Below are 18720 nucleotides of genomic sequence, written 5' to 3'. Positions count from 1 at the left end.
TTAATTTCCCAAGCTCATCTGTGGGTTATGCTTCTGCTCCACTGGGGTAACACAAACATGACAGATGGTACTCTCTGGCCAAGAAGGTCTTTTTGCAACACAGTAAAGGCTATATTTTTTTCTATAAAACTTTTATAAATCATTCTTACACTTTTTGGGTAGGAATTTTGTGACACAAGAGAGATAAATGCTATTTTACACAAACAAACAACTGAAATTTATGGATGGTAAGAATACAGATTCATATATATATCAGTGAACAATAAAAAAGATTTCATGTGGACACTCTTTTGTAAATATAGAACATTAGCCAACAGAAGAATTTGGCTTTCTACAATGTAAAGACTTTTATCTTTAATAAAATTTAATAGCCAGTAAATCAAAGGATTCAAAACTATACATATCAAAATCACTTTAATAGTTTTAAATTTAACTGCTAAAATAATCTAAGGAAGGTAGTAAAAGGACTAAATCAGCACTATAGATATGTCAACAAGTAGGTAGGTTAAAAGAAAGCTATTTAGATGAATAAAGAGATAACCAGAGGGAAATGTAGAATTAGGATGTCATTCAACCTACATTAGAAATAAAATAAACGGGTAGGTATAGACAAGATCAAGAATGTGAAGCTTCAAACACTAGAAATGTGATGTCAGTCTTTTACATTCTAGTCATGTGGAAATCTCATATTTTCATGTAGCAAAGAAAGAATTATAACCTTACTTTTTGATTTTTTTGCAAACTATGGAACTACTGATATATCAAATGAAGGGCAAAAGGCCACCTATAATCATCTATAGGCCATAACTATACTTAGATCACAATTGTGACCTTTTTTATTTAACATACCACCAAGATCATTCAATAAAATTACAAATTCTTCAATAGTATTCGAAAGGCCAATAGTAAAATCAAAGATGTTTTCAAATTAAAATGAATCCTGGATCATTCAGTCCAACATGTGTAATAATGCTGTAAAAATCTCTTTAGACCTTTTCTTGACTACTTCAGGGACTCAGATCAAAATCTCCAAATCATCATTGTGCCAGGAAATCTTAGTTGTTGAATTCTGAGAATTATGAGAATTCCTTTCCTATCATGAATTTCACCCACCTCCCTTTTTTCTCTCTAGAAGAACTCAAGGCTGAGAATACATTTCAAGTTCTTCCTATCCTTTGGCACCATAATTATGACTAAATCAGATGACTTTCTCACCAAAAAAAAATTATTTATCTATAAAATTAACCTAATAATAGCTATCCTATAGTCCTCATGTGGTCATTTAAAGATTCAGCTATGAAAATATTGATGACAACACATTGGAAGCATTAAATGAATGGTAAACATATTTTCTTTTTCACATGTAATACTTGAAAATTTCTTTTCCACATGTAATACTTCAAAATCTTCACCCTGAGACCTTTCTCCAAGAAAAGCTGCCCAGTTCTCTCCAGCATCTCTTATCAAGTATAGTATCCAGACTCACTCTTTTGTCAACTATCCTGTATACATGCCAACTTGTGAATGTCTCTTGTAAAATGTGCCACTTGGGAGTAAACCAGGAGATATTGATGTGGCTGAATGAATGGAAAATAAAATGGGATTGTTTTTGCCATGAATCTGCATGGCAGTCCACAATTATATGTAAAGAAATGTAAGAGTTTTTGTTATAATCAATGTTTATGTCATCAACAATGAGCTTATGGAGCTATCACATTTGAGAAATGTCTTTGAAATAACTTTTAAAGTAGGAAATGATCAAAAGAATATAGAAGAATCTATAGTGATGATTTATTTTCCCCTAACCACACAACTGATTGGGTATAAGAAGTGCTCCTTAAATCATCCAGTTTTGCTCTTCATTAACTAGAAAAAAGAAAGCTTAAATTATTACCTAAAATGAAGTTACAGATTTATCTGTGACTTTGTTATTCACGATTTTATACTGTCTTTCCAGTGATATGGAAAGCTATAATGAGCCCTGAAAATAACCAGCAGAAAATATAATGTTCTGCTTCATTTTTTAAAAAGTAGTCACTGTCTTTTTTTCCCCTAGAAAAGAAGTTACAAGGCAAATTATTGGTAACTTAGCTGAAAAAATCATGACTTACCTGAAAATATCAGTTCTGAGATCATGTGAAAAATGAGTATCAGATTAGAGATGCTTTCATGAATTGTTAGCTCTTCTGTGCAAAGGCAGGACTCAGAATCTGCTGCATTAGCCCTTCGCTTTCCTTTGATTTGAATAGTTTGTATGAACAAATAATCTTGAAAACACAAGGAGGGCAGCCATCCAATCCCCCAGCCTATTTGTTGTCTACATTCAGCAAGTCGCTTTATTATTCTCTTATTTTGTGTATCTACCTATAACATCTGGAAAATCTTACCTGTGGATCTCCCTTTCTAGGACTCTTCAGCTCTTTAGGAAAAGTGCACTGTACACATTCAAAGATTTTTAATGGTACTATTAATTTTAAAACTGTCTACCTATAGAATGGACTGGCATTAGTAAAGCAATAAGGATAAGCCAAGTGATGTTCAACTGTGCTTAGCAGGAACCAATAGCCAAATATGGTTTTGTTTGTATTTCTTCTGTGAATTTCAACTGATTTCAGGTTGTCCTCTCTGAAAATAAGACTGCATTTCAGAATTCCTGGAACCTACCCAAGTAAGAAAAGAAAGCAGGTAATCCGATGATAATAAATTTCAAAAACAAATTATCAGTTCCCATGATTCTGTAAGGAAATATGGTATGATTTGTCTGGAACCAAATTATCAAATAAAAAATAGAATATGAAAGAAATAATGCTGGAAAAAAATTAAAGTAAAAAATCAAAACAGAGCCCAGTGATTTCGGAAGCAATGGCTTCTTGTCAAGAATAACTGTCATTAAAATTTCCATAAGCACCAGTGAAATTGATTTTGGGGGAAAGGCTAAGGAAAGGTCTGTTTTCTAAAACACAGTGAAGCTTTATTTGGAATTTTCCCAGCCAAGTATGTAAGATCTCTTTTTCTTGGACCCTTACACACTGAGGAGCCAAGAGGTTTATCTCTACTGACATATACAGATGACAAATTTTCATCCAGGAGCCTCTATCAGCAGAGTCTGGACAGTATTCTTTGGCTACTGAATCATAGCAAGAGTCTCAGACCTGAGGTGCGGTGGAGAGGACCAAAAAAAAAAAAAAAAAAAATAGTAAGAGGAAATAAGCAGGCATCACCATATTCTGATATAATACACCAAACCCATGGAACACAAGAATTGGTCTGGCTTCATTGTTCCATGTTTTCTGGATGTTCAAGAGTCTGATTTGCATTAGAAACCTCTGCATTCAATAAACAAAAATAAGGATAATAATGACCAAAGCGCTATTTGGAACAGGAAACAAACTCAAGCAATGAATGTTTTGCACCTAATTCATTCAAGATTTTATTAGTCAAACTCTCACTTGGGTTATTAGGCTCAGCTTGCTTTTAATTTCACTGACCTCAGTTATTCAAAACAAAAAGGGATCGAGAGAGAGAGAGAGAGAGAGAGAGAGAGAGAGAGAGAGAGAGAGAGAGAGAGAGAAATGAATATGAATGTTGGTCATGTCACACACACAAGCATTCTACATTCTTCACATTGCAGACCCATCTACAAAAGGAGGAAGAAGATCTGAAGGGAATGAGTGGTTTCTGCGGGTTCAGGGGATAGAGGATTTCTCTACATAAACAAGAAGGTTTGGATTGGAAGTCTGCTAAAAAAAATGTTAGAGCTGACCACAAGGTTGTAAATCCACAGACTGGAGGGAGGAAACGAGAAACATTGCAAGTAACTGAAGTGTGTGTGGCTGCAATGTTTGTGGGTTAGATGAGAAACAAGCGCTGAGTGAAACAGAGAAGTGGGGGGGTGGGTGGTGGCTGGTGTGATTTGTTTGGTGTTCAGAGCCAATAGAAATCCCAGACTGTGCTAATATCCCCACGCAGCGCCGAGCGCAGTCAGAGCTCAGTCTCCGGGCTCCGTCGCATCTGCAGGCGCAGCAGCCGAGCAGTGGCGCGGGCTCCGGCTCTCCTCCGCTCAGCCAGCGCTTTGCTTATGGGCTTCTGCTGGAGCCCGGCTGCGGTAGAGCTGAAAGCGGCGGCGGGAGATCAAACTTAAACCCCTCTGTGGACTTAACTCAGAGAAAGGAGAGGGAGAGAAAGAGAGAGAAGGGACCGAGGAGGAGGCTGCCTTCACGTCATTGCAGGTACGCAGCTTGTCACGACTAATCTACACACGGTTTCTGATTTCTACCTTTACAAGGCACTTGTAATAGATTGACGTTGTTCCTTGGCTGGTCAGAATAGACAGCCCTGAGTGATTGTCTCTCCTGATTCACCCTAGATAATTAAAGCTGCCAGCGTGTGTTTGGGGACCACAAGGTTTATGCACCTATTGGATTATGCGTAGGTGTAAATCAAGGACCTTTAAACTTGGCTGGGATCTCCTTCTTTTAAATAACATCAATACCTGCATGTTGCCACACAACCCGCAAGAATCTCGGGGTGGGGGGAGGGGACCTCCGTTACAGTGGTGACCTATGGCAAGTCAAACATCTAATTGTCAGAAAGCCGTCTTTAAACATTTCCCACCTAGAATCAGGGTAATAATACTTGCCCTGTAAGAGCAGGAACCCCAGTGGACTTGGGCACGACTCTGATTTTTAAAGCATATATGGCCAAGGTGGACTAGGCTCATGAATGAAATATCACTATATCATTATGCTACTATTGAAGGAAGACAAGGAAGAAGGAACATCCATAGGTTTAAATGGCCAGTAATTCTTCCTGGGTACTTGCTTTATTCTTACCTTATGAGTTAACAACACATTTATATTCTGCATCCCCAGACAAGATGAGTTCCAAGCTCTTCCATATTAGTATGTTAAAAAGTTATGAATTGGAGAACCATGCAGTAAATATGATACTTGTAAGGAAATGTCAAGTGTTTTTTTGTTTGTTTGTTTGATTGATCTTATTCAATCCCACACTGGTAGGCTTCTGGCTGCTTCTTTCTTTCCTTTATTTTTGAACTACAAGTTTTGTAAAAATAAATAAATAAATAAATAAAAATGATGATAATCTATTTTCCTGGAATTTCATCACACTTGATTCAGAATTTTAAAGATGGTTATGCAACTTTTTTCCCCTGTTGATTACTTGTGATTAAATTAACATTGCTTAATGAGTTCAGTCTTTCCCCAGAAAAGCCAGATGAAACTGCATAAAGTTAAAAAACTGTCTTGCTCTGAATAGTGTTCATGTACTGGTAATGAACTGCTCAGAATCCCTATAAAAAGTGCTTTTTCTTCATTGGAGACTATACACAGATAGGGATTCCAGTCAACAAGAGAATGTCACTGCAGCAAGTGTAGGAGCAATCAAATACGGTCTCATACATCAAAATAGAACTCTTCTCAGTGAGTTCTTAGTGCATCATATCCATGCCATTCATTGATAATTCACAATCTACTCACCATTCAGTGGTACCTGATTTTCAGAATGATTATTATCCCAAGTTGTGCCTGACCAAGTACAATAAGGAAGTCGTAAGAACTGTATTTGTTTTACATGTTACAACACAGAATTTAATAATCTGTTTTTTATCAGATGAATGTGTTCTTCTGTCATTAAGGGAAATACATGCTTGGCTATACCAGGTAGTCGTGAAAGCTTATTTTTTGAAATCATGTTAAAGAATATATTTGGTAAGTTAATATTATATTTAAGAGATGGCATTTCAACTTTATAGGTGAATATTTTACTCTTTTTACATCACAAAGGAAACTCCTGATTGTAAAGTACTTACCTGTTTAAATAAAAGCAACAATTGATCCAACTAAATTCTATTTGTAGTCCCAAGAGTAGACTTGCATCATGAGAATTTGCCAGTCTTCTATAAATGTAATATCTAAAGTAAGTTAAAACACAATTCTCTCTTATCATTCAAACTCTAAAGCAATGTTGGGCATGTTAGTATTGACTGACTGAATGTAAAACCAAATATATTACTTTGTGTAAACACTGATGACTTTTCAAAGATAAATACAAACAATACTTTGAATATTCGTCATTTCATGTTATCATTCTTCATTGAGAGAGGTAATCTCATGTTCATTCTCTACAAATTTTAGTATAGGAAGCCAGAGTTTTAGATACCCATAAGTTTGGTAAAGTTTAAAATAAGTACTTGTTTTAAATCTCTCTAAAGTAAATACCTCTTCCCTAACCCTCTTCTAATGCAAAGGAATGGGTTTAGAGCCTGAGTCTGGGCCCTGAGTTCTTAAGGATATGGAGAAGCCTGGCCTGATGGGTCAAGGATAAACACTGGGAGTCTGCAGAAGCCTGACAGGCACAGGACAGATGAGTCCAGCCACATTTGTACTCCAGTGTATGAAAGCAATTCTGTTGAGTTGTAGGTATGACCTCAGTATCAGATTCTTTAAGTAGTTAGGAGAATTCTAATGAATTATTGCAACTAAGGAAAATGTCCCCAATATAGGGCTTAGTACCGGTCCCACAAAGGGCAAACATATGAGACAAATTGTTTAAAGGGAAAGATGTGCAATTATAAATTAGACCTATGGTATTATCTGCTGGTTTTTGTTTGTTGTTTGTTTTATTGTTTTAGTTTGATTAGCTGCTTCTCTTCCTGTGAGTTAGTTTCTTTGTCTCTGTGAATTGGATATGTTGACCTAGTAATGTGTGGTTAATTTTAATCATGTCAGGCTAAAATATAGTCCTCAGACTTACGTAAAAACTGACCCACAACTTCAGCCTGTTTCCCATCACCACCACCTTTAGTTTAGTAGGGAGGGTGTCTTTGACCATCAACAGGATGCAGCCCTTGGTTAGAGAACTGATTTGTAGAGTCCCAGAGGCATGTGAGAGCTAAGAGGATGGGAAATAGAGGGTTGAATCAATAAGGATATGAAGCGAGATATAATGATGGGCATCCTTAAATATAAATCCAGGAGCCAAAGGAATAGTGAGTTTATTTTCTCACTATTAGCTTCACGTGTATATTATTGATGAGATGTTCTGAATATTTGAAACAAACTCCTCTGTGTTCACAGCCACCTAACACCCAGGTGTGGGATCATAATAAACACATCTGATATGCGGTAACACTCCTGTATATAAGGCCAGGAGGGGGCAGTATGCAAACTCTAAAGTAATAATGCCTCCTCTGGTCCATGAGGAGACTCCAAATGGCTAAAGTATCTCCAACTTCCTATACCCTCCTTCCTTTGGAGAGCTGAGTCTACAGTCTTAATAAGGGATAACACCATCCAGGGGAGTTGTTTCTAGTTTTACTTCTAGAATTGGTACTGCCTGGCAAAATAAGGAAAGCAAAAAACCTATTTAATAATGAACTCAATTTCCCTTTCTTTTAATTAGTTCACTCTGGAACTGTATCCAAGCAGTCCTTACTCAGTCAAGAGGGAAAGGGAAACCGAATACAAAAAAAAAAGAGGAAAAGAAAGCACAAGATTTCTTGAATTGGTTCTCCAGGGGAAATGTTTGTGCACTACTTTATCATTAGACCCAGCATTTATTTTAAACATGTCTCAAACGCAAGTTCAGGAGCGCAGAGATGCATTTTTTATACAAGCAATCAGTAGTACCTTCAAAATCCTAGCAAATTCGATTCTGAAAGAGGAAGACTTCTCTTAGTGGTATCTAGAGTCCAAGACATGTGCTAAAAAAATAAAATGCATCTACTTATTAGAAACTAAGAAATGTGTAAAAATAGTTCATCCTAAATCTAATCCAGCTAGAAGTTTTCAAAGTAGGGGGAATTATTTATTCTTAAAGCAGGCATCTTGGGACTGGCAGTGATGGCTTCTGAAAGGTTCCTTGTCATTTAGCTAAGTGAGATGTTAGCTCCAGGGGCACCCTTGTCTGCTGTCTTTGGTTCAACTGTGACATATTCACTATTAAAAGTGAGGACCTCCGAAAAAAGCGCAGAGAGGAGCTTTTGAAACTGCATGTGAGAGGCCCAGAACAACAGCACTCTGGGTAAGAAAGCTCCTACTCCTGAGAGATGAGAAGGCGAAAGTATTGGGCTGGCCATGAATGTGCTGGAGAGAGAGAGGCCAGGGTGTTTTTACCAGGCAAAAGTGATTCCAAGGTTTATGGGTCGTGGATTCCAGAAGGCTTAGTTTCCTTACCAAGAAATCAGCAGCCTGTATGCATGAATGAGGCCTTGAAAGCTCTGATTTCTACTCTTCTCTGGTGACACTTTATTCTGCTGGGAGGTATGGTGCCCTTGAATTGAAGCAGAGAGTTTTTTCAAGGACAAAGCCAAGATTCCTTGGTGTCTGGGAGGAAAGGGAGGTAGGTCACTGTGTCTCTCCCATTTTCAACCAGATTAGCCACCTCTGCACTCCCATTTACTATCTGGAACTACACAGCATTCCTTCATGGGAAAGCTTGGGTGAATGTGAGAGATCCATCCAGGTTCACCATGCAACTACAACCAATGCTGGAATAGTAGATATTAGCAAATAAGAGAGGGAGAAATACCTCCTAGAGACTGAGGGTTATGGGGCAACTGCAAGATTTATCACTTGAAGCCTAAGACCCCAAGTCTCCAGCTGCTGTTTTTCACTTTATTCTAGTATTTTCCTACTATTTTGAGATAGAGAAATTTTTTTAAAAAAAAAAATTTAAAAATTTTTTAAAAATCACTTTTCAGTAAGGTAAAATCTTGCACTTGAAAGGAAAATCCCTTGAAAGACATGTAACTGATTGAGAAATAAAACAGGGTTAAGTTGGATCATAGTATTGTGGCAGATACAATGACCCTCATAAGAAGACACACTCAAGGGCATGTTTCACTAAGAAGCCATTTCTGAATTATGCTTGTGAGGGAAGTAGAAACAAAGGAAATACACAGCTTGTGGAAAAGTTCTTTTGAAGGGGAGTTTTTGAGGACATGAAGGCAAGCACACAAATATTCTCAGACATGACTTTCATGGTATGGATAGAAGCAGTTCCAAGGTAAAATTCTCCTCTCCTATAATTTATTTAAACAGTGAAAGAAGGGGAAGAAAGAGAACTCACTGAGCAGGGGAGCACTTGACTCGCTCATGTGAAATGCTAAGTTGACTTTGTCTAATACAAACATTGTCTGCATTAAAAATATTATTCAACCTGGCTGTACAGCTGTGCTCCAAGGGCTGAGAGGAAGCTAATCTTATCATCTGTGGAAAACTAACTGCCTCTCTCTGTTTTTATGCAATTATAACGTGAACACTGGTTAATGTATTATATTTTCTAATTATACTAGCAACATTTTAGGAAAGTTGATAAATGTGTAACATTGTGCTTATAGTTACTAAAAATCCAGGAGCTCTATAATAAGATTTCTCTACCAGCTGTCTTTGCTAGAAATCTAAATTTCATTAAAATTTCAAGTGATTTTTAATTTTTTCTCATTAATCATTTGAAAATGTCAAATTCATTTAACATTTGTGCAATGTGTATCCTGTGCCAAATTATAGCAGATACATCCATGCGTATGTTCTAATTAATCCTCACTACAAACTTGCAAGTTTTATTAGGAAAATTTCTTATAACCATAGCATGGGTTATTGGATAGATGACAATATAACCTTTTGAATGCCATAGTCATGCATTCAAAGATATCTATTAGGCATTTTCTTTATATAATAATAATAACAATAATTATAACAAATGTGGTTATTACTAACATAGTCTGTTACTTAATATGGTCACATACATTTTTGCATTTAATCCCTATATAAAACAGTTATTCACATATGCAAAAATAATAACAAACATCTTTCTATAGCAGTAAACCATTATAAAATGACTGAAATTGTATATATGTTTTCAGTTCTATTGGTTGGACATTATTGATTGAGAGATTGATTGAAAGACTAAAAACACATTTAAAAATCCTCACCCTCAAACTTACTACTTGGAAGCAAAATAGATCTGTGTTAATTTTCACCCCTCTGATAAAGTCATGCTTGATGTTTTGGGCCACATTCTCTGCCCAAAGAGACCACCCCTCATTGTTTCTTATGAAAAATTTTAAACAGTAAGGAAATGTGAAATACTCAAGACTTCAACACAACAAATACTATGGAAAATACACTTATAGTATCTCCAACCTACAAAATCAGATAATGTAAACTATGGAGAAAGCAGACTGGAAACATCATTTTGTTTCACAGCCAAACAGCATTAGGACTTTTTTTGACCTAGAAAAGAGTTATCTGGTTATTATGGAAAATTCTTACTCTACAAAACTCAGGAGACTTGGGGTCTTGTTCCCTTTTTCACAGACTTGGGGAAAGCTTAAAATCTCTCCTGAGTTCACTCTTTACAAAGAGAATGTGGAAATGGATCCTCCTGTTTCATTCCAGCCCTAAACATCGGTTCTACATTCTTCCTTCTTATAAACAGTTAACTCAAGAATGAATATTTGCTAAACATTTAACAGGTATCATCTAACTTTTACAAAAGTCTTAACTAATATCATTATTATCATCCCCATTTTATAAATGAAATGTTCTAAGACCTAGGGCTTTCAAAAAGTCACACAGCCACGCAAGTTCAGGAATCAGATTTCAAACCTACCTCCTCCACCCTTCCCATAGTATGCTTTGCCTTTATTCATTTATTCATAAAGACATATTGAGAAGATGCTATGTACAAAGCACTATGCAAAGATATAGGGCATCATACTGACAAGGACGGGTAGAGACATTTAAAGAGCTTAGAACTAGTGGGAAAGACCAAAAATTGTCTAATAATTATAATGGTATTTGATGGATGTTATAATCGAGAATACTCTGAAAATTTATTATTTTTGCAGTACTAACAAAGCTGTTTGAAAATATAAGTCAGTATAAGACAGTTTAATAGCTAAAGTCTTTTCTTTACATCATCATTTTAATTATTTTTCCCTCTAGTTATTATGGTTTTTGTCTTCCTTGTGTAATTATTTTTGGTAATATCTTTATATCTTTCACTAAATTTTAAGCTTGCTTTTGGACAGGACAGAAGCTGTGTCTTATTCATCTTTTTGTTTCCTGGCACAGATAAAGTGCACAAAGTACTTAATCTGGTGGAAATCTACTGAGATCCAGCTACACCTCATTGAGAGCTGGGGTTGGACACTGCTGCTTATCTGCTAGAAGACAATTTTCAAAAAACTTGAAACACACACACACACACATCTACTAGAAGCTAAACAAATTACAAACTCAGTAATTTGTCCTGGGATTTTTTTTTCCTTTTGGCCTTGTTTTACCTGTCTCTCTTGTATCGCACCTCCTTAGCAGTTTGAAATGATCATTTCAGTACAAATGCTAAAGTACCATTAAAAATCAACTCTTTGGGGCTGGGGTTGTAGCTCAGTGGTAAAGCACTTTCCTAACATATGTGGGTTCAATTGTTAGCATCACATGTAAATAAATAAAATAAAGGTCCATGGATAATTAAAATAATTTTTAGAATATTAATTAATTGCCTTAAAAAATCTTACCACTTAGGCTTTAAAATATTAAACTAAACATTTTGACTTGGTTTTCTCCAAGTAAGAAAAACTTTCATTATTGGAAGATTCCCAGGTATCCCTGCAAGTTTATCCCTCATTCCCATGGGACGATATGGGCTGGCCAGAGCGATCTGGAGTGCGTGCTAACCTTCTGGGATTGTGGCTTTGGTGTACAAATTAACAAATTCCTGCTCATAAATTATTGAGAATTCTGGAAACAATGTTATTTGGGGGATTGGTAGACTTAGGAGGAGCAAAAAAGTTTTAACAGGACTAATTTTCTCTGTGTGGTTTTCAGAGGCAGGCTTTTAAAAATCTCTCTAATAAGTGTTCTTTCCTTTGGTCTATGAGAATCAGGAAAACCTGTGATCTTGTATGGGAAAAAAATGCATCTTGGATTCTGCTAACCTGTAACTGAAATGTTTTATTCCCTCTAGTTATATATGCAAAACAAAACAAAACCAGTAGTATTAGCAGAACTGTGTTTTTTCTCACCAAAAGAAACCAAAACTATTTTTATCACTTTGCAGTTGATACCGATGTCTCAAAGTATACTTAAGCACTACGTGAAAATTATGATAGTTATTTTACTTGCTTCTAGATCTATTATTTAGTGCATTGTAAATAAGACCATATAGTTCTATATTATGCTTTGTTTTCTGTGTGGTGTGTGTGTTTATGGATGTATAATATCATTGCAATATTGTATACTTTCTGAATTTAGAAACATTTTGAGGAGTCCTTAGGCTTCATCATACCCAAAAGAGGTTCATGGAAAACAAAACATAAATTTGTCTTATTAGATGGCAGTTTTTTCAACACCTGAAATTGCCCCAACTGCAATGGATCACCATGTGGACCAATAAAATTTGTGCTGGAGTATAGGATGAATAGGATCCAGGAATCCACTTGAGAGGAATCATGCATCTTTTATGGAATTTGGCCTTGATGGTACCTCCCAACACTGAGGCTGTCTATGTGCAAGGCAAAGAAAAGTATATCTCTTTCCTTTGTTGGAATTTTTTTTTTGGGGGGGGGGTCAAATGACTTTTGTAAGGAGGGCAGAGTTCCTGAAGATGTAAATTATGCCATATATCTTTGAAGTTTTAATGGTTGGTCTTAAACATTAAGAATTTCTTGTTGGACAATAGAATTGGAAGGCTAGGCCACAGTTGTTGATGAGGTATTGGCTGGTTCCCTGAAGAGTCGGAGCCCATCTGTATGGGATTCCCATTCATGGTTCCATGCTGCATTGGAATTCTCTTTTCATATTCTTTTCTCTCTCTCTGTTTTGCCAGATCTTCACAGGAGTATTATTATCTTCATCTTTTTGTCTCTGATATATTACATGGTACCTGAATAAAAATGCTTAATGTTTGGCAAGTGAATTAATGAAGATAAACTGTCCCTGTAGAGGTCACTGTTGTTATATAACCAATGACCACATTTACAAAAAAAAAAAAAGAGGAAGAAAAATATGAGAAAGAATGCTTCTGATTTTACTCAGTCTAAGTATTATCATGGGATGGGGTAAGGGAGAACATTAATCTTACAGCCTCATGTTAAATTCTGGACCACCAAGAACACAAATAAAAACCTCAGAAAATAATCATGTAAATGGAAACAAACAACCTCTCCTGTTCAGCTCAATGGGAGCGTTGACAGCAAATAGCTTTCAACATTTCGGGAGGCTTGGCAGGCTCTAAAGATTTCTAGGGAGGTAAAGTGTTTTATTTGGGATTTAAGCGAAGAAGGAGTAAACTTCTCTTTATTAGTGGATGCCAAGGAGTTCCTGCAAGGGTCTTCTTTATTCTCTTATGGTGATGGAACTTGTTTTGGAAGGTATTGGTTATGCTAGGAGGGAGAGTGGGAGGTGGGCAATGGAGAATTTAAGCTTTTATAACATCTTCTTGAAGTAAGTTCTGTTATCCACATTTTACCAACAAAGAACTGAGGATCACTGAGGTCCTGTAAATTTCCTAATGTCACACAACCATTAAGTAGCTAAGAAAGCATTCCAAGGGAGGGCTTAAAAACTCCCAAACCACAAAACTCTGAAGAACTGTCTCTTAAGAGCTTTGGTTATCTCTTCATATTGACTTAGTTTTCATACTAGAACCAGGAAAATAAGAGCCCAGATAGGTTTTATTGGTGTGTAGTCAAACACAAAGTGGGTGTACACTGCTGGCATGCAGCACAGATTTGAAGTCTGATAAACTTGTTTCCAATACTATCATCATTATTAGCATTATTACTACTTAGTATCAGTAATCTTCATCTAAATCATACAATGCTGTTTTGGAATATGAGACAATGTTTTTTTATCTCAGCATAAAATATACTTATGATTGTTGTCATTATTATTGTTATCATTATTATTTTGCAGGCTTTTGATGTTAGTGAATTGGGACTAAGAAGCAAAGTTCTTCAGGATGAATAGATGTGAAGGCTTGCTAAAAGAGCAGTTCATTACTATGAATAATTTAGAATTAGGACTTCAAATCTAATTGTGTGAATTGAGATAAGTAAATTGGAGTGTTTGGGTCCTAATTTTCTTTGAAATGCAAAGAATAATTATTTGAAGGAAGAGCTAATCAAGTACTCTTCATAGAACCATTAATTCATTCCATAAATATTTATAGAGACAAGAGATAAACATGGTTCAAGAGATAAAAAGATACACTGTGTTTTCAAGGAACTTAAAGTTCACTTGTAGGGCAAGACACATATGTCAACAAGGGCACATGGTAAAGACTGATAGTACCGGTAAAGACGTGCACAAATAAAATTCCCTGAATGTCAGAGGACTGAAAGGCTATTTCCAAGAAAGAACATTCTGGAATGTTCCCGTAAGGCCTGGGCAAATTACAGTGTAACTCTTTCCATGATTGCCTTTTTGCCTTTTTCACCCCATGACACATTATGTGTTAGAAGTCTTCTAACTTGTAGAATTTTAGAACTTATTTAGTCTTCTCATTTTATAGATAGAAAAGTGAATGCACAAAAAGTTATGTGTTTGAAGACTGAGGATCAGTTTTTTAGTAGAACTAGCATTAGAACCTAGGTTTTCTAATTCCCCTTCTGTCCCTTTTTCCTACGACACCATCCTTCCCTATGTGCACCCACCATTAGGCTGAGCCTAAATCAACAGTACACAAAGGAAGTGTTGCAACAGAGATTTCACAGAAGTCCAAGGTGCAACTTACAGGATATGTGCCAAGTTGGGGGAGTAATCATTTTTCTTTGGGGGCAACAGAAAGATTTCATATGATTGCAGCAAAGTTTGCTGCTGCTGCTGTTGTTGTTGTTTAATTTGGATCAATTTCTTATTGCTCATTGCAATACCAAATCCTCCCATATCTTGGACTCCAAGGCTGAGATCAATTGAACTAGTACCAGTCACTTCTAGAAACCCAGCAATACCTTTTTCTGGTGTGATGGGTAAAGTAGCCTTTGGCTCTCCTTCCCAGGTTTCCAAGTACTATTGTGCATTTTGTTTTTTCTATTTGCATCTTCCTCCCTTCTACTTGGATCATGGGACTTAGGATGGATCATCTCTATGATACATGTGCTCAAGTTTTTCCCAGTTCCAAAACTGTCTTCTCTAGACCAAATGCCCCATTTGGACTGGTTTGTTTGATCATGTTTAGAATTCCTGTAACCAACAAATGCAACTTTTGGATAGGATTCAGGATGGAAATGTATCTGTGTCAGAATCTATCCAGAATCTTTACCTTCTGTTTGTCAGAAGAAAGTTACTCCCTGGAGGGAAACATCTTGTCTTCTTAGGCCATGTTGTTTTAGTTCTCTTGGTATCCCCCATCCTCCTTTTAATTTTTTAGAACCATACATGGATATAATCAGATATTTACCTGGGACAGACTCTTCAATAAATTGTAGATGAATCTTCAACTGCTCTCTGTTGGATGAACAAGTAAATGATTGGCTAAATGGATGAATGGATGGGGCACAGCAGTCTTCATCCATGGTGTCCCTAGACGACTATGAGAGTCAGCAGACAGATGGACTGTTCTCCGTGAAGCAAGTTTTATCCCTGGCAGAGACAAGGAGGCATTTAACTCCAGAAGAGAAAGCAGCAGGGAGCAGGGCATAGATCAAGCCGTGTTTCCAAGGCAGAAAAGCCATACTCCATGACTACTTTATTTATGCTTGCTATTCTACTCCAGTTGAGTTTACATGTTGCTGACTTTGAGTAATTAGGATGTGGAATATAAAACAACTAACTCCCAATACTGAGTTCTTTTTATCCAAATTTAGAGCAAAAAATTCTGAACTCTATTCTTGGAGTTGAATGAGACAGCATTGCTGATGACTGATGTCTGAATAGGCACCATATGGATTTGTACAAAGGGAAGAAAATAATCCTTGGGTTGTAAAAATATCTTTGGTCTTCATAAGGGTGATATGCACCCACATGTTTCTGTCAGGTGGTTTTGCTGTAAACGATTCTTCTTGGACTAACAGAAAAATTTCCTTTTATAGTGATTGTACATTTTCCCAGATTATCAGTGTAGCATGCAAAATCCCACAACTTCAGAATTTCAAAAGATCAAAGGGAGAGAGGCCATTGGGGTCTTTACACTCACCACACACCAGAACAATAGTTTGGCTACCACAGTCCCTTTCATGACAACAAGAAAGTGTACTTTCATTATTACCAAATTGCACTGTGAAAATTGATATGCATTCCTAATTCTTGCATTAGATATTCCTGTTGTTTCTTGATGGCAGTTTAGTTCAGATTGTCTCCATATGATTAAAACATTGGCCAACTGAAGCTTGGAGTTGTTTAGTCCAATGTTAGATACATTGCTGTTGAACTGATTTTCTGTTTCAAATACAGACAGCCAGAACTATCAAATAAACCCCAAACTATTGATTAGGGTAGCTTCTGAATATATAGAGTATGGTTCATGACACAAACTTGGTGATCTCACTAAAGCCAGGGAAAAGATTTCTTCCATCTGTGAAATTCCCTCCATAGCTGGCACAAGGTAATTGCCTGAAAAATGTTTTGGGGGTACATGAAAAGATGAAAAACAGAGAGCATGTAGATTTAAATGCAAAAATCTCTAATTATTCAAATATAATAAATTCATAGATGATACCATCACATTGACCATCAGCTCTGAATGTGAGTCTTATTTTGGAGGACAACTGATTTGTGTATGTTCAACAAACATTCACTGAGTTTCTACAATGTGTCAGGCACTGAGAATACAGAAAAGAATAAGACCTAGATCCTGTATTTCAGCAGCTTGCAGTCCAATGAGAGAAACAAGTATGGAAACAAGTAACAACAGCATTCAATAGTGAGGGCAACTTCTGAGCAAAGTGAAGTGGAAATGGAGTGAAAATGGGACTTTGAATCCCTCAATTGGTTAGCTTGGATTGTGAGGGATGGTGTGCTCATTCTCCACAGTTTACACTGTCATCTTGTCAGTAGCTTCATTTTTTTTATTTTTATTTTTTCAGTTCCACTGTGCAGTTCTTTCCAAGTTCCTGGAAGTCTAAGTAAATGTATACAGTTGGAGGCAACTAAATTATCATGCTGGTTTGCCTGCCTGTGACTCAGGAGTCACCTTTGGTGCTCTGCATTCTGCAAGCTTTCGCTTTCGTGTTTTGCTGCACACCAGAGACAGTGGTCTCATTTCTGGTTTTTCCCTGAAAGGTCATAATCATGCTTATTAAAGAAAAAAAAAAGATTCTTGGAACCCAAACAAGTCACATTCAGGTGTAGTTCTTTGGGAAAATATAATCTAAGGAAGAGAATTACCTCAGTAAAGTAGTAGTCATCTTTGTTTCTGGTTTCCTCAAATCAGTATTGCCTGAATTTTAAGTTCATGAGAAGAGATAGCAAAGCAGGCTTGTAGTTTCCAGCTTTTATTTACTTGTGCACTGGCCAGAATGTAGGATGAAGAAATGGACTACTAAGAGGTCAGATCCATTTCTTTGGGCTGTTTTTCTCTCCCCGCACCCACTCCCCATGCACAAAGAGATAACCAAATGTTTGTTTTTCTATCAAAAATGCAAATTTGGGTACATCTACGTGACTAGAGGCAACTGATTTGAAATCCTATTTCATAACAGGGGCTTACCTGAATGTTTTAAGCTGTGCTCAGCAGCTGAGATGGAATTAACAGTCACCTTGTTATATTGGGCAGGTACACACACAGATGACCTTTGGTAAATAGCAGTGGGAATGGAAAAGGTTAAGTAATCCCTCTATAGCTTTGCATTTCCTTAACTTTCCCCTGGAAAAATAAAATGGATCTCTCAAACATTGGCTAAGTTTTCCCTGCATAACAAATATTATATGAACTGATTGGTTGGATTTAAGATTCTACTTTATATTTAAACAAAGAAGAGATTCATTTCCCAAATGAATTCAAGAATACCACTAATTCAATAGTAACAATGACAACAAAAATAATGTCTACCATTCATTAAGCCCAGACAAGAGTAGAATAACCTAACAATAACTGTTGTCATAGGAGCCACAGCTTATTTAGTGTTTATTATGCCAAGAACTGAGGTAAATCTTTTAAGTGTGTTTAAAGCCTTAGCAGCAATCCTGTAAGCAAAGCATTATTATCTCTGTTCTTCAGAAGCCAGAGTGTCAAATTGTTTCCCCTGAGTAAAAGTTAGGCCCTTTGCCTGCCTCCACAGCTTTTATGCATTACCTTCATGCTACACTATGACCTGGGCACATTATTAGGTGCTCTATAAACACAATCTCATTTAGTTCTGAAAGCAAGCCCATAAGATTCAACTATTACTATCCCCTTAATATAAACGAAAGTCCAAAGCCGCACTGCCAATATTGAGGAGCCAGAATTCAGACTCAACCTGGCCTTACTCCAAAGCCCATACTTTCCATCCACTCAATATACTACCTCCACACTATTCTAAGACATTATCCTCATTCCCAGATTGCCTTCCCAGTGGTTTTTCTAGTGCCTGAAATTCCCTTAATAAGGAATAATATCTTTATTCCATAATTTAGAATATGATGTGAAAAGAAAAATATTACTGGGATATATGAACATTCATCCAAAGAGCCATGGGTTGCCAGAGTCCGCACAGTCAGAAGTGGGCACAGGGTAAAAGGGTGCATGGGGAGGAGAGAACCACAACCCCAA

The 18720-nt window shown here is 36.6% G+C and overlaps 1 protein-coding gene across 1 annotated transcript in view; it reads left to right on the top strand.

The window, feature by feature from the left end:
• The first annotated feature begins 4001 nt into the window (after window positions 1–4001).
• The window catches only part of Grem2 (gremlin 2, DAN family BMP antagonist), a 102279-nt gene continuing 87560 nt past the window's right edge, over window positions 4002–18720 (top strand). Inside the window, exon 1 of the mRNA XM_026390770.2 lies at window positions 4002–4229. The gene's annotated coding sequence lies outside the window, so the exon portion shown is untranslated. The remainder of the gene's footprint in view (window positions 4230–18720) is intronic.

The sequence above is a fragment of the Urocitellus parryii genome, chromosome 9, assembly GCF_045843805.1.
Source record: "Urocitellus parryii isolate mUroPar1 chromosome 9, mUroPar1.hap1, whole genome shotgun sequence".
NCBI classification, from domain to species: domain Eukaryota; kingdom Metazoa; phylum Chordata; class Mammalia; order Rodentia; family Sciuridae; genus Urocitellus; species Urocitellus parryii.
Note: the sequence above shows the minus strand (reverse complement) of the source record. Positions and strands in the feature narration are given on the sequence as shown.